This window comes from Drosophila simulans, chromosome 2L (genome assembly GCF_016746395.2).
Source record: "Drosophila simulans strain w501 chromosome 2L, Prin_Dsim_3.1, whole genome shotgun sequence".
Lineage (NCBI taxonomy): Eukaryota > Metazoa > Arthropoda > Insecta > Diptera > Drosophilidae > Drosophila > Drosophila simulans.
In genome coordinates, this window is record NC_052520.2 from 23,554,824 (window position 1) to 23,571,414 (window position 16,591).

The 16,591-nt window shown below is 44.4% G+C and overlaps 1 protein-coding gene across 4 annotated transcripts in view; it reads left to right on the forward strand.

Moving 5' to 3' along the window:
- LOC27206899 (lachesin) overlaps positions 1-16,591 on the forward strand; it is a 221,245-nt gene that overhangs the window by 102,162 nt on the left and 102,492 nt on the right. The gene's annotated exons all lie outside the window — the stretch shown is intronic.

Sequence of the window (16,591 nt, forward strand, 5' to 3'; positions counted from 1 at the left end):
AAAAGTAAAAATCGAATTTTTTTATCTAATTATACTATCCTAAATATAAACAAACCATACATTTTTTTATTCCGTTAAAATTTTTTTTGGCTTTCTGCCAAAAAAATACATAAAAAAACATTGTGCAGGGTAGAAATGGTTATGACACTTGGACAGGAAACCCCTACCCATCCGGACTGAGCACAACTCAGCAAGGAACTGACCCACTCAAGAGTAGGCAAGACAGCACTTCGGAATTTCGACCCATAAGTTCACCCACTCAAGAGTTTGCGACGCAGCACTTATGGATTAACACTTACACTTGTAGTATTTAAGACACTATGTATTTCCTATTTACTTATCGCAGCAGAGGTCTAATTGTGACCCGAGCTAGAATATAGAATCAGATCAGTTTTAATGACCGAACAAACCACACAATAATTACAGTCAATTGATTATATTTTAAAGATCGCAAGCGACCGTTTATTGATCATTTGAAACTAAAACTAGCATACAAAATGTTTCCGTAAGTACCTAGCAATCATGTGAAGTCGTCGGCAGCGTCGCAGCGGAAAAGTGTTGATGTCGCGCTTAACCGTTGGTTGGCGTTGATGGCAGAGGAGACTATGCAGACCTCTGGTCAGCTTTTTGGGCACTTGTGTTTACCCAGAACAATGTAGAAACACAAGATGTGAGAGAATCGATTGCAGGGCAATAACTTCTTCCCTGTTAATTGACGCTTCAATGTGGAGATTTTAATGACATAAAAATTGTAGTTCTGTTCTGTAAAGCGAGAACGTCTGAAAATTTTATTATTTATTCGACCGTCAAGGCAGAAATCGGCATATTACTGTTTTCCAGTAGGCTACAGATCTCATTCAATTTAAACTCGCTCAGCAGAAACGCATTCACAACGCTATCTCCTCTATATTGTCTATATTGTCCAGTCTAGCTTGTTCGTATTTTTCTGGAGTTACGGTAGCTATCCTGCCGAAGAACACCTCTAGAGGTCGTTTTTTTGTGACAGAATGGACAGTGTAGTTATATTCATAGATGGCTCTATCGAGAAGTTCCTCGAAGCCCCTATGTGTTCCATCTCCTTTCAAACATCTCATTATTTCAGAGAGTGTGGAGTGAGATCTTTGTATCTGTCCATTTACTGTACTCTTATACGGAGGTGCTTTATAGAGCTCAATGCCCAGCTGGTCTGTCAACATTTGATAGAGGCTGAGTTGAGGGACTTTTCATTGTCCATTACTATTAATTTGGGCACTCTTTCTTCTTTTATTTCTTTCTTTTATTTGTGGATGCGTGGGATGTCTGTCATATTTAGCAGTCTTACACACCAAACACTGACTCACGGTAGCCGAAACTTTTTTCCTAATTTTAGGAAAGTATACTCTTTCGGTCAACTGAGCTTTATTTTCCACAGCATTTCTGTGTTCTCTGTTATGTGTCCTAAGTATTTCTTCCTCATGTTCGGCTTCGTTAACAAGGTCTTTGACTTTGGTTTGACAGAATCTAATCTTGAAACCCTGAAAATGGATGGGGTAGAGAAAATAGAAAATCTCGTAGTCATATTTCTCAAGGTATGCTTTCCATCTTTTAACCCTCGCATTCCCATTCCAAGTACTGAGAGAATGTGTCAAAGGCTGATGGTCACTAAAAATTTTCACATTTGCTTTACCGTAAAGGTAAATCTTTAGCTTTTTTACAGCCCAGATAATGGCTAACATTTCCTTCTCATTCGTGGCATAATTTTCTTCTGCCTTCGAGTGTTCTCGATAAAAATGAGATGGGTCTGTTCTCTTGTGAAAGAACAGCGCCTACTGCGAAATTGGAAGCGTCCGTTGTTAGGTGAAATTCTTTTTTAAAGTCGGGTAGTGGAGTATTACGTCTGAAGAAACCAAGCTGCTCTTCAAATTCATGAAGGCTTCTATTGCTTCGCTATTAAGGGAGACGGATTTTTTTGACGATAATGTCTTGGAAATTCGACCATACTCCCCTCTCAAAAGCGAGCTAAGTGGTTTTGCTAACTTAGCGTAGTTAGGAATAAATCTTCTGTAATATCCGGATAATCCCAAGAATGATCTCAGTTCTTTGAGTGTTCTTGGAATTGGAAAGTCTGAGATTGCCTGTACCTTGGTTGGGCTGGTTTCAATGCCCTTGTCGGATACTATGAAGCCTAGGAATTCCACTTTTCTCTTCATGAACTTGCATTTATCCAACTGACATTTCATGTTGGCTTGCTGAAGAGAAAGAAATGGTGTCAAGGTTCTGGTAGTGTGTTTCATCATCTTTACTAAAGATGATGATGTTGTCTAAGTATGTGTTTAGACATGATAAGTAGGGAAACTATAAATATGTTCTATTTATGGGCCGCAATAAACATGTCACTGGACAGCATAAGTGGCAATTACAGGTAAGTACGATTGCAGCGGCCTATTGCCGAAGTGTTAAGAGATATGACCACGCGGGAGGTGATTAGCGCGGTCATAGGCCTCAGACATAAATTTAAGAATAAAACTCAGCTGCATTTACCAACGCAGACTGTGCCGTCTTACTGCATTATATAATTAGATGATAAGAACCTATGTAAGAACGAATAAAAGGCGAAGCTCTCGCAGCAGCGAGTCAGTTAGATTCAATCACCCGAATTGAACTCATTAAGTGTACGCACAAGTTTATAGTGTGAAAATGTTGGTCCTTCGAGAAATTCTGTTGTTTTCCCCCACCAGTGGTAAGAAACACAGAAGAAAAAACCAGCGCTTCAAAGTAAAAAGAGCAAGGATATTCGAGTGATTCTGTTGTTTCCCCCACCCGTGGTAAGAAACACAGAATAAAAGACCAAGCCTTAAAGTACTAGGACTATAAGGTGAAACATTGTGTTCTTGCTTTTCCTTGGCTGATCAATCAGCTGTGAGTCGAGGCACAGCTAGGTCAACTAGGGCGACCAATCAAAAAATCCTCCAACGGATAACGCCAAAGAATACAAGCAGAAAGCACAAAAAAGTCACAGTGATTGTTTTCCCAAGATGTTGTCGGAAAGATCTGTGAAATTGATGCAAGAACAAGGAGAGCTGCAGAACAAAATTCTGCAAGCCATCAAGGAAAAGGCATCTATATCAGCAATAGATGTATTGGTAGTCCGATTTACTACTAACAACAATGCGCTGGTAAAATTGGGAGTTGGCGATCATCAATATTTTAATGATAAAATATTTATGAAAACTATGGATGCTATCAAGGCCTACAAGGAGTCACTATTAAAGGTAGAAACACTTTAAGAAATAAATATACCAAGAGGATCAAAATTATCTGATACCGCATCAGCTCGGAGCTCCAGTCCAGTTGATAATCTGGTTCAACTGGTGGATAGAAGAGCGGACAGGGTGAGGCCACAGATGAGCCCTAGATAGTTCAAGTGAGATTGAACTAGTCAAGCAGCTGGCAATTATGAAAAGTCATTGGTCCAACGTGACGGACACACTGAAACTGCTTGAAAACAAGTATGACAGAACTGCCTTTGATCAAAATGAGGCAGACATTCTGCAATCTGAAGTTTCCGCACTAGAGATGGTACTTCAAATGAAGTTGGAACAGTTCAAAAGTTCCAACTACGACGTGCCAGAACTCCCAAAAGTGGACCTTCCAACGTTCAATGGAAATGCGAAGGAATGGCCAACATTTAACGAGCTGTTCTCTGAGCTAATAGACAACAGGAAGGATCTCAGCAACACAAGGAAGCTGGCATATTTAAGAGCCTACTTAAAAGGAGAAGCTCAAATGGTGGTTAGCCATTTGATAACGGGATCAGCGGCTAGCTATACAGCAGCGTGGGAGCTTATCTGCAAACGCTATGAGAATAGCAGAAAAATATTCTCCCAACACTTCAACATATTAATGGAACTGGAGTGCTGCCCCATGATGAGAAAAGCTTAAGGAAGTTTTTGGATACTGCGACTGAGAGCATATTCATCATAAAGGAAAAAGGAAAAATAGAAAGCTCTGCTGACGTAATTTTAGCAGAAATTCTACTGCGGAAATTTTCGCCAGAAGCCTTACAGCTCTATGAACAGCACGTAAAAAAGGCAAGAGCTATACAGTCCTTGCAAGACGTACTGGAGTTTATTGAGCAACAAAACAACTCAGTAAATGCCATTACGAAAAATACCGCTCAGCTTGCTACAAGAAAAGTGCAAGCTAGATCGTGTGCCTTTTGCTCTAAGGATGGCCACGATATGATAAAGTGTCTCATATTCAGAGCACAATCAATCGAAAAAAGAAAAGAATTCGTTCAAAAGAACAGCATGTGCTTTAGATGCTTTGGAAAGCATAATGCTACCGACTGCAGAAAGGAAATTACATGCAATCGATGCTCCAAAGGACACAACAGCCTTCTTCACGAAGACACAAAACGCAGTATCAACAGGAATAGCCTCAAGCAAGGCCAAGACACACTATTGGCTACAGCTGTTGTTTTAGTGAAAAACAAAGCTGGAGGTTACAACGAGTTGGGGGTGCTTATTGACGGTGGATCCCAGAAGACGCTGATTTCAGAGGAAGCAGCACAAATATTAAGGATTCCCAGAATAAGGAGTCAATTATCCAAAAATAGCGTCCACCTGACGATCAAACCAAAAATTCCCAGCAGCTTTAAAACATCAACGAAAGCACCAACACTCCATAGAACCTTCCCAGCAAAAAGTTTGATATTGATATCAACAAAGAGTGGAAGGGCTACAGGCTAGCAGATCCACAATTCAACGAGCCAAGCTGAATTGACATGGTGATAGGTGTGGATCTATTTCCCCTGGGTATAATGGAGAAAATAAAAACCAGATTTGGATGGATTGTGTCCGGAAATATAACTCGAGCTGCAAAGCAAAAAATAATAAGTGCCACTACAACAATAAATCTAAAGGACCTGGAACGCTTTTGGAAATTGGAAGATGAAGCCGAGGATACGATTACAGACAATGCAGAATGCGAAAGAAAATTCAAAGAAACAACTGTCACCAACGAGGAAGGCAGATTTGTGGTTTCAATTCCATTCCACAAAGAGGCAAAGCTGGGAGACTCTTGCGAACAGGCAATGGCAAGGCTTATGGAAATGGAAAATAAGTTTCAAAGAAACCCAAAGAACTGGGCTGCATACAACGAATTCATGAAAGAATACCTTAAGATGGGACATATGGAATCTGTAAAGACAACGGGCAAAGGTAAATACTATTTACCCCATCAAGCAATCATCAGGCCTGGAAGCTTAACTACGAAGCTACGAGTAGTTTTTGACGCATCCGCAAAGGCGACAAATGGACTAAGCCTAAATGACGTTATTATAGCTGGTCCTAAGATTCAAAAGGATATATTCGATATTCTAATTAAATGGCGCAAGTGGCAATATGTTATGGTAGCTGACATTGAAAAAATGTGTCGCCAAATAAAGGTTGCTGAGAAAGACCAAGAATACCAATATATCCTATGGAGAGATGATCCAAAATTGCCGATCAGTGAGTTTAAGCTAACAACCGTAACTTATGGCACATCGGCAGCACCTTTCTTAGCAGTCCGATGTCTACGAGAGTTGGCAGATCGCTTTTGCCAAGAGGATAGCGTCTTAGCATAAACAATTAGAGACGACTTTTATATGGATGACTTCATAACTGGAGCAGACACAGTCAACGAGTGCTAGGAAGGAAATTGAGACAAGTGATGGTGAAGGCCGGCATTCATCTGCGAAAATGGGTTGCAAATGACGAACGTATTTTAGCCGACATTCAAACGACGGTGCTACGGAGAAAATCTGCATTGAGGAGAATGAAACTTCAATGGGATACGAAGAAGGATACGTTTACGTTTTCGGCAGAAAACCCAATGCTAACACGCATAACAAAGCGGTTAGTGTTATCACAGCTGTTCAGAATATTCGACCCACTAGGATGGTTGGCACCTGTAACGATTCAAGGCAAATGTTTCATTCAGGAACTGTGGAAGTTACCGATGACTTGGGACGTTGAATTGGAATCCAACTTAGCTAACTGGTGGATGGAATATGCTAAAGGTCTATCATGTTTAGAAGAGCTACATGGACTCCGCGATGCATCAGAGAAAGCATATGCAGCGGCTGTATATACAAAAGTAGGCGGCAGAGTTACTTTGCTAGCAGCAAAAGGCTAAGTAAATCCTATAAAAAACAGGAAAACAATTCCAAAGTTGGAATTATGTGCTGCGCATTTATTGAAATTAAAAAATAAAGTTATTAGCGAAGGTGCTGGCTATATGGAGCAACAAGATCACAACGCATGCATGGAGTGATTCGCAAATTACTGTTGCTTGGATACAGAACAAGCGCAGCAAGGATAAGTTCGTCAGAACTAGAGTAGAAGAAATCAAGAAACTAATTCCCAATGTCAAATGGAATTACGTTAAATCGGAAGACAATCCAGCAGACGTGGCTTCAAGAGGGATATCACCGCAAGCTCTTAAAATCTGTGAAATTTGGTGGTGAGGGCCGAATGGGCTAGCTATAGATGCACAACACTGGCCCATTCAAATGGAATCGGAAATTGTTGTGGTATCCGCATTGATAAAATCCGATTATCTTCAAAATCATCTTTTATCGAAGTATTCATCGATCGGCAAACTTCTTAGAGTAGTGGCGTATGTATTACGCTTCATAACAAAGCTGAGAGGAAAATCGCAGCAGCCGTCACATCTTACGGTGGAGGAATTAAAGCTAGCAAAGATTGCCGTGGTAAAGATACAACAACAGCTGGATTTTGGACACGAAGTCAGACTACTCAAAAACAAAAGACCATTAGACCCAAAGAGCTAAATCCGTTTTTGGATAGTTATGGCGTACTTCGAGTTGGTGGACGATTGCAAAACGCAATGATACCCTATATTGTAAAACATCCAATTATACTGGATAAGTCACATTTGACTTGGTTAATTGCAAAGGATGCTCATAAAGAAACTCTGCATGGCGGAATTAACATTATGAGAACTTATATTCAGAGGGAGTTCTAGATATTTGGCATACAAAATTCCTTAAAGAAATATTTAAGGGAATGTATTGTATGCAAGTTATCCAACCCATGAACATAGATCCCTTCCACAGTTTATAAACAAATTTCAATTTTCAATCTCGTCGGCATTTCCTTTGTCTTTGTTTTTGTCATTGCCTTTGCCAGCACTCAGCTACCCGCTAATATAAGCAACCCAAACTTAACGTAAACACAGCTTCCGCTTGGAGACACGGACACGCTTGGTAGTCACGGGTAGTCACGGTTAAAACAAACGATGGGGAAGTAAAAAGATCGCTAAACAAGATCTGTCAACTTCCTGTTAGCGAAGCAAAACCATCTGGAGCTGCAACGCCATCTATAACGCAGTCAACGCATAAATGAGAGACGACTACTGGCCGTACACTTTTCCACCCCCCCGGAGAATGTCTAAATATGTGTTTAGACATGATAAGTAGGGAAACTATAAATATGTTCTATTTATGGGCCGCAATAAACATGTCACTGGACAGCATAAGTGGCAATTACAGGTAAGTACGATTGCAGCGGCCTATTGCCGAAGTGTTAAGAGATATGACCACGCGGGAGGTGATTAGCGCGGTCATAGGCCTCAGACATAAATTTAAGAATAAAACTCAGCTGCATTTACCAACGCAGACTGTGCCGTCTTACAAGCGCTGCATTATATAATTAGATGATAAGAACCTATGTAAGAATGAATAAAAGGCGAAGCCCTTGCAGCGAGTCAGTTAGATTCAAACACCCGAATTGAACTCATTAAGTGTACGCACAATTTTATATTGTGATGATGACGTCAATATAAATAAAACATATCTTACCGATATGTTCGTGAAGGATATCGTCAAGTGCGCGCTGGAAAATTGACGGTGCATTTTTCAGACCGAATGGGAGTCGTGTAAACTCTTTTTTTCCATTATTGATGGAGAAGGCGGTCTTTTCAATATCAAAATCCTTTAAAAGAATCTGATGAAACCCACTTTTCAGATCGAGCACTGAGAAAATCTTGTTGTCTTCCAATTGGGCCAACACTTCATTAATGTCAGGAATAGTGTATCTGTCCGCTACCGTTACCATATTAAGTTTCCGGTAGTCAATTACCACCCTGTATTTTTTTTCCAGAGGAGTCGAGTTTTTTTGGTACTATCCACACTGGTGAATTGTATGGTGACCTTGAGGGTCGAATGATGCCATCGTGTAAAAGTTCTGATATTTGTTTGTGTACCTCGTCTTTAAGAGACTGATAGAATTTTGAGTACACCGGTGTAGGACTAATTGTGCTAACAGCCTCGAACTGTTTTTCTTTGAGAACGACTCTCTTCCCGTTTTCCAGTGTCATGGTTAGGTTCTTTAAGTCAATTTGCGCTCCTATTCCTTTCATTGTATCTTTTCCAAGTATGGCGTCAAAAGTCTTCAGCGATGGTAAAAAAAGAATTTTATATCGAAATCGAAAAGGTTTGCTCTTTTGTAATGCGATATTCTTACATCGCCGCCTGGAATATCAGCTATGTAAGGTTTGTTATTTGGTATCGCGTTCGACACCAAATTGGGCTGGATGAAACTTTTGTTAGAGCCCGTAACACTCTTAAAACCTTTCCACTCCCCACTCTACATTCAAAGTATGGTAGTGAGGAGCCTTCAACTCTAAAAAATGCAACACGTGGTCTCGTTGTTCGCTGACCAAATTGTCTATTTGCCCATCACAGTATTCATTTAGGGTGCCGTTTATATCGTTCTGGGTTTCATAATCTTGCATCGACCGTTGATAGCCTGTCATGCTTGAACTGGACCCAGTAACTTCAATACTTGGCTGTCCCATGTTCATTATTTGGATGTTGTAGTTCATTTGTCGTTTGTTTATGTTTCGCGTCTGTACACGGCTGTCCACGTCCATTGGTTTTAGTCTTGGTTGTGGTCATTGCTGTTGACAGTTTTATCGGGCTGCGATGAACGGTGCATTATCGAAGTTAGACACATGTTGCCTTGGCGCCGGGAATGGCTGGCCTAAATATTGTGGAGGTCTCCTCATGGGATTTCGTGGAGGGACCGGTGGAGGCTGTCGATGGCCAAAGGCATTCGACGGCTGAAAATTGCGGGGTGCCGGTATGTGTTTTTCGTTTCCTCTGAAACTCGACTGTTGACTGTTTTTTACCGCATGGTTTGACCTGAAAGTTTGATTTTCAAGTTTAAGGCAATAATGTAAAGCTGAGGGGAGATCAGCTGGCTCTTTTATTGCCAAAATGCGAGGTAAATCTCCTCGAAGGCCTCTAATAAAAGTATCCAGAGCTTTTTCTCTGTACATTTTTTTAACAAAGTGCTCGGATTCTCGGCTTATTTGCATGCAGCCAACCTTATTTAGAATAAGAGAAAGATTTTTGTAGACGTCCTAGTGGAAGTCTTCCACCGACTGCTTGTGGCCTTGAACCAAAGTTGACATTTGGTATTCCAAGGTAGTTATGTCTCGTTTATCTGCGTAATGCAGACATATCGACATGGCCTTCCAGTCCAGCGGAATGCTGTAGGACTCGAGTGCCACATCAGCACTTCCAACAATTTTATTTCTTATGGTATGAATTACACCATAATATTTTGGAGTACCTACCCCATTTGTAGGTAAGTCTCCATGTCTCCATAAGTCTCCATGATTCTATCAACGCTCTTTTTCCAAGACCCAAATTCTTCTGGATTTCCAGAGAATTCCCTGATCGATTTTACGATATCAGGCACCCTGTCAAAGTCCACTAAATTATTTCTGTATTCGGGCTCGACGACCTGATCGCTCACGTCAGTAAAGTCAAGAGTATCGTTATTCATTTGTTTTATCAGTCCAGGTAAAACTTGGGCCACCGTTTGGCCAACTAATGCTCTCAACTGTTTGACACTCATGTCTACGCGATGCTGTTCAGGCAGGTCGGGTCTTTCTGAAGGTACCGGTCTCTCATTTGAACTGAAAACTGATGGTCTTTGTTGGGTTTTCCATGTTGGCTTTTAATTCGGACAACACCTGCACAAGACAAGCCTAAACCTAAACCAATTTTAACTTAACAAAAGTTGTGGGCAGAAAATATGGAATGCGTATGTATGTGCTTGCTTAGTTCTCTTTCGTTTCTTTTTTTTTCAATTTTGCATGCAATAAAAATTTAGCTCGCTGCGGTTATTTTGCTTTGAGAACAGTGTACAATAAAAGGGAACAGTAAATAAAAATAAAATTTTCTTTCAGAAGATCTCTAGGAACTGTGTTGAAAATGTAATATAAATAATAATAGCAATAATAATAATATCAATAATAATAATATAATAATAATAATATAAATACATTAATATAATAATAATAATAATATAATAATAATATAATGATAATAATACAATAATTTTTTTTTTTGCATGTTTTCCTTATTTATTGAATGTTCCCTTTTACTTAAGATACTAACAATTAGTTTTCAAATCTTATTCTAAACTAAATATCATCCGTTTTAAAACGGAGTTATTTTAGAGGACTTTGTACTCCAAGCTTAGGGAAGAGCGAACGTTTATAAGTGAAGTGGAGTGGGCGGAAATGTTTGTTGTTGTTGTTGCTGCGGCTGCTGCGGATTCCTCCAGAAATTAAAAACGCGCGGGGTTGACTTCAACTTTTCATTCTTTATTCACGCACTTGTAAATTAAGACTACCTTAACACTAACAGTGGAAATACCGCGGGACCGCGGAGAGGTGAATACCTTGCGGAAAGGGAGGAGAGCAAAAGGAGAGAAGGAGAGCGCGAGCAGCGGTGCTTGCGAGCCGTGGAGGAGCTTTGAGTGCAAGCATTGGCCGCTTACACTGCCGCTCAACTGTTTGCGCCCTTCCGGCGTGAACATTCTCCCCCCCCCCCCTTGCGTAGGCAAAGGTATCCCTGGCCGGCTAGACAGCAGGATCGGCCTCTTAATTTCGTGCACGTTCCAGAAACGGTCCATCCGAACACCGTGTTCTGCGCGACGGGCAACCCATCCTCAATTTTTAGGAACCCCGGTTGGATCAAATTGGCATATACATCTGATCCCAACACGAGGGAGATGGAGGCCGGCCGGTGGAAGCGCTCGTCCGCGAGACGAACACCGTCAAACTTGGCCCTGGCGGCGTCGCTCAGAGCTCGGATGGGTGTCCGGATCCTTAGGCTGGGTTCGATCTTCAGGACGACGTTGAGTCGGAAGGTGCTTGTTCGGGACCGGAGTGTCACCGAGCAGACCTCGTTGCCTCCCAGCCGAGTGATGGGCAGCCGGAACGCAGCCGCTAACGACCGGTCGATGCTGCTCACCGGCATGCATGGGTCGATCATGGCCCCGGTCTCGAAGGTCTTCGAGCCCGTGTCCAGCACGACGATGGCTGTAGGCAGTATGGGGACAGCCTTCTGCTGCTGCTGACGAGGGCGATTGTTGGCGACTGGGGCTGGTGGCGGAGTGCGGGAAATCCGGACCGGACGAGGTGCAGCGGGATGGCGCTCTCTGCGCGTCGGAGCTGGTAGCGGTGCCGGGTTCGGAGCGGGGAGGACCTCGTGCATGTGGAGTAGGGTGTGGTGGTCTCCTCCACACTTCTTGCATCCCTCTTGGCTGCGACAGTCTCCTCCTGAGTGCTGATGGGCGAGGCAGTTCGAGCAGTACTTATTAATAAGAACTGCCCGAAGGCGCTTTTCAGCGCTCAGTTTGTGGAACCTCGTGCACTTTCGAAGAGGATGGATTCCAGAGCAGACTCGGCAGCGGTGGGATTTAATACCTCGAGTACGTCTGCTCTCCAACGACTGGGGACGAGGACGAGGAGCCATTATTGGAGGAAGTGATTAAGTCTGCCAATAAAGAAATGAAAAAGCTTAGTGTGAGCCGACTACTATATGGGCCCCGGAATGGGGGAAGTGCCCTAATCCCTATGAACGGGGGACTCTTTGTCCTCCATCGGTAGCAGAATAACTTTGTGGACAGGGCGTTTTATGGTGCCGCGAGACGTACGGATCTCAACGACTCGAATGCGATCGTCGTGGAAAGGCAGAAACAATTCTGCCGAGCCGCCATTCGTTCGGTGGTAGATTGTCCTCCTTGACAACTACCATATCGTCGGCTTGTAGGTTCCTGGTCGGAAATTGCCATTTGCTTCGTTTATGGAGTTCTTTGAGATACTCCTCTTTCCACCGTGCACTAAACTGCTGATGTTGTGCCTTGAGGTGTTGCCATCGATTTATTATCGACTTGGCTTCGCCCTTTATCTCGGGTTCCGCCGTGGAAAGCAACGGCCCTCCAATAAGGAAATGGCCTGGTGTGAGGGCCAGCAAATCTGAGGGATCTTCGGACATAGGGGAGAGGGGTCTAGAGTTGAGGCAAGCCTCAATCTTAGCGAGAAGCGTCGCCAGCTCCTCAAATGTATATTTGCGGACTGACGTCGATTTAAGGAACAGGGTTTTGAAGCTTTTCACCCCTGCTTCCCACAAACCCCCCATATGTGGAGCCCCTGGTGGGATGAACCGCCATACGAGTCCCTGATGGCTATATGCATCAGTCACGGACTCTTTGATGGCTTGGAGAAAGTCCCTGGAAATCAAAGTTGCCGCCCCCACAAAGGTTTTACCATTATCCGAATGGACCCGCTGAGGACAACCGCGTCTCGCTACGAAACGAGCAAAGGCCGCTAGAAATTTCTCGGTTGTTAGATCGGAAGTGGGTTCCAAATGGATAGCCTTCGTGGAAAAGCACACAAACACACAGACATATCCCTTCGTTATGAGACACGCTCTCCCTGTATAATTTTTTATTTCGAAAGGGCCGGCATAGTCGATACCCGTGTAGGTGAACGCCCTCGAGAAGGAGACTCTATCTGTCGGGAAGTCGCCCATCAGCTGTGTTTGGAGTCTCTTCTTGTAAATCGTGCAAATCTTACACGGATTGACCACAGCCTTCACCAGATTCTTGATTTTAGGAATCCAATACTTGGTTCGGATCAGGCGTACGATCAATTGACTACCGCCATGAAGAGTAATCTGGTGAGTAAATTGGACGATGAGGCGCGACAGTCTACAGTCATAGGGGAGAAGAATCGGATGACGTTCATCATATTGCAGGGTTTTGGATGCAGTGAGACGGCCGCACGCTCTTAAAAGGCCGTGTTGGTCAATGAACGGGAACAAATTCACCAAAGGACTTGACACTGGAAGAGGCCTTTTCTCGGTCAGATGCTGAAGCTCTTGGCCATATGCTCTGCGCTGCGCAATGGAGGTCAGAGTTCGTTCTGCCTCTCGGATCTCTTCACTTGTAGGTCGTGAACTGGGCAAGAACGAACCTTTGCGGCAGCGTTTAAGGAAGCGTTGAACATAGACCAGAACTCGCAGGGCCTTGTCCAATTTGGAGAAACGTTCGAGAAAGTCGATGGACGGGCCCTTGACAAAATGCACTTTGACCGCGCCCTGCTCTAGCTCTGTCACTGGAAGAGTGTCGCTTTGTGCTGGCCATAGCTCTCGTGGCCCTTGCAGCCACTCTGGTCCGTGCCACCAGAGATGGTTTTCTGCCAATTCATGTAGGGATACGCCTCGACTGGCTAGATCGGCGGAGTTTTGTTCTGAGCGAACGTGTGCCCAACAGTCGACTGGCGTCGCCTGCGTGATCTTGGCAACTCTGTTGGCCACAAATGTGGTCCAGTTGCACGCAGGCTTTCGTAGCCAGGCTAAGACGATTGTGGAATCTGTCCAGCAGCGGATATCTGAACTGGCGGAGGGCATGTGCGGAAGGATTGCTGTCACCATTTCGGTTAACAGCACGGCACCACAGAGCTCTAGCCGAGGAAGGGAGACGGTTTTTACCGGGGCCACTCGTGTTTTGGCTGTAAGCAGGCGAGTCAGGATCTTTTGCCCCATCTCGACGCGGATGTATATAGCCGCTCCATAGGCTCTCTGAGACGCGTCACAGAAACTGTGGTGCTCTATGATTACCTCAGGCTGGTACCAGATCCATCTCGGAACCCGGATCTGGTTGAGGTCGGAATACTCATCTAAAAACGATTGCCACCGCTGACTCATTTCAGTGGGAAGCTTATCGTCCCAGCCTAAGTTTTGCAACCAAATCTCCTGCATGAACATTTTTGAACGGATTATGAACGGCGCGAGCCACCCGGCAGGATCGAACAACCTAGCGATTTGGGACAAAACTTCTCGCTTTGTACAGGACGGTTCCACGACTATGTCGGGGGGAACGAAATAGAATTCGTCGGACTTTGCCCTCCACCGAATACCGAGCGTCTTGGCCGTGCTTTCGGCATCGATGTCGAGGAACTCGCTATGAAGGAGGTGTTCGGCCGGGACGTCTTTAAGGACGCTTTTGTTGTTTGAGGTCCACTTTCTTAGCGGAAACCCGGAGGCACTTAGGGCTGCTTGCAACTCTCGAATTGAACTTTGGGCTTCGTTTACGGAATTCGCCCCTGCCAGAACGTCGTCGACGTACATGTGCTGCTGGATGATGCGGCTGGCATTTGGAAATGGCACTTGGATATCCTCTGCCAGCTGTTGCAAGACTCGAATGGCGAGGAAGGGGGCGCAGTTGACCCCGAAGGTAACTGTTTTTAGTTCAAAGTCTAGGATATCTCCTTCCTTGTTTCGGAACAGAATTCTTTGAAACGGGGTATGTTTTGGATCGACCCAGATCTGACGATACATTTTCGTAATGTCTGCACTGAAGACGTATTGAAAATAACGCCATTTCAGGACCTGGATCGTTAGATCGGATTGTAGGACTGGACCAGCATGAAGGATATCATTTAAGCTGGTCCCATTTGCCGACGGACTTGAAGCGTTGAATACAACGCGAAGCTTTGTAGTGGTGCTTTCGGGCTTAACTACCGCGTGATGAGGAAGATGATACGAGGGAGAATTGTGAGTCGGCGGAACTTCTTTCATATGAGCCAGATCCAGGTACTCCTGGATCACGCTGTCATATTGCTCTTTTAAGGGAAAGTCTCTTTTTAAACGATTTTCGTTTCTAAGAAACTGAGATAACGCAATGGACCTTGAATATCCTAAATCGGATCCGGTATTCTCAGGGTCCCGGAACGGGAGCGTCACCACGTACCTCCCGCTTGCGTCTTTTGTTGTTGTTTGGAGGAAGTTCCTTTCACAATAGGAGTCCGACTCTTTTACCATCTTTACTGGTGGATCCTCCACCTCCCAGAACTTACTGAGAAGCGTATCGAGCGAATCAGGGTCGCCTGTTTGGTGCACCTGGGTCGTGAAGGATGCAACCCGTTTCGGCTTACCCTTTGAAATCGGCCCCGTTAGCACCCACCCGAAAATAGTTTCTTGGCCCAGGAGCGAGCCGCAAATATTTTGTCGGGTGCCATCCATCATTATGGATGGTAGAATGTCAGCCCCGATCAGTACATCAATTTGAGAGCTCTCAAAAAAGGTAGGATCTGCCCAGCGGAGTGCGGGTAGGTCCTTCAAAGAATTCCGAGGGATCGGATAGGAGGGCAGTTTGCCTGAGAGCTCCGGAAGGACGTACGCTTCAGTGTCTAACTGTAGACCTGGCTAAGTAGGAGCGCGAATCCCGAAGTGACACAGCTTCGAGGATTTCGCGGAGACCGAATGATTTAACCCGGAGACTTGGGTCTGGGTGTTGCGGAATGGCAACTTGATGAGGTTGAACAGGCGTTCTGAAATGAACGTCGCCTCGGATCCCGAGTCGATTAAGGCTCGGGCTCGGTAGTTCGTCCCCAAATGGCACACGTCAATCATAGCTGTGCTCAGTAGGACGGCTGAAGTGCCGGACGCGAAGAAGGTTTGCACCGCTGAGGTGCCTGCCGATGCATTTCTGCTAGAGGGTCTCGGAAGTTGCTGTGTAGGGGGCGAGGTTGAGGAACTCGCATTTTCGGAATTTGGGGGGCTGCGATGCAGCAGCGTATGGTGCCTGCCCTTACATGTAAAACAGCTGTGTGTGCTTGTGCAGTCACGTAGCTGGTGACCTCTGGCAAAACAATTCAGACATAGCTGCTTCTTTTTTATATATCCGGAGCGCGAGTCAACAGACATTTGAAGAAAACGCGGGCACAATCGTACCGGATGGTTCTCCTTAGAACATAAGTCACACCCTTTCTGTTTGGTGCTGACCTTTGTCTCGAAGGATTGAAGCCTTTTTGGAACTGCCTGAGTCGGTTTCATATCTTCGATGGCTTCCAATGTCCGATACCTTTCGCTCAGGAAGGCATTCATTTCTTCCCAAGCTGGGATCTCGGATTTGGTAGTTAGCGACTGTTCCCATAAGGACAGGGTCTGCTTGGGCAGTTTGCTCGCGCAAAGGAAAACCAAGAGACAATCCCAGTTTTCTGTGGATACCTGGGAATGCGCTAGTGCTGTTAAACACCCCTGAATCGTGGATTGTAGCTCTTTTAAAGCATGACCAGATTCTTGCGAAATTGAACTCAAGTTAAAAAGAAGCTTGAGCTGGCTGTTGACTAAAAGTCGCTTATTTTGGAACCGATCTCGCAGCGCCTCCCACGCCGAAGCAAAACCATCATTCGTGAGAGGAGATTTCGCCACGATGGCTTTTGCTTCGCCACTTGTTTT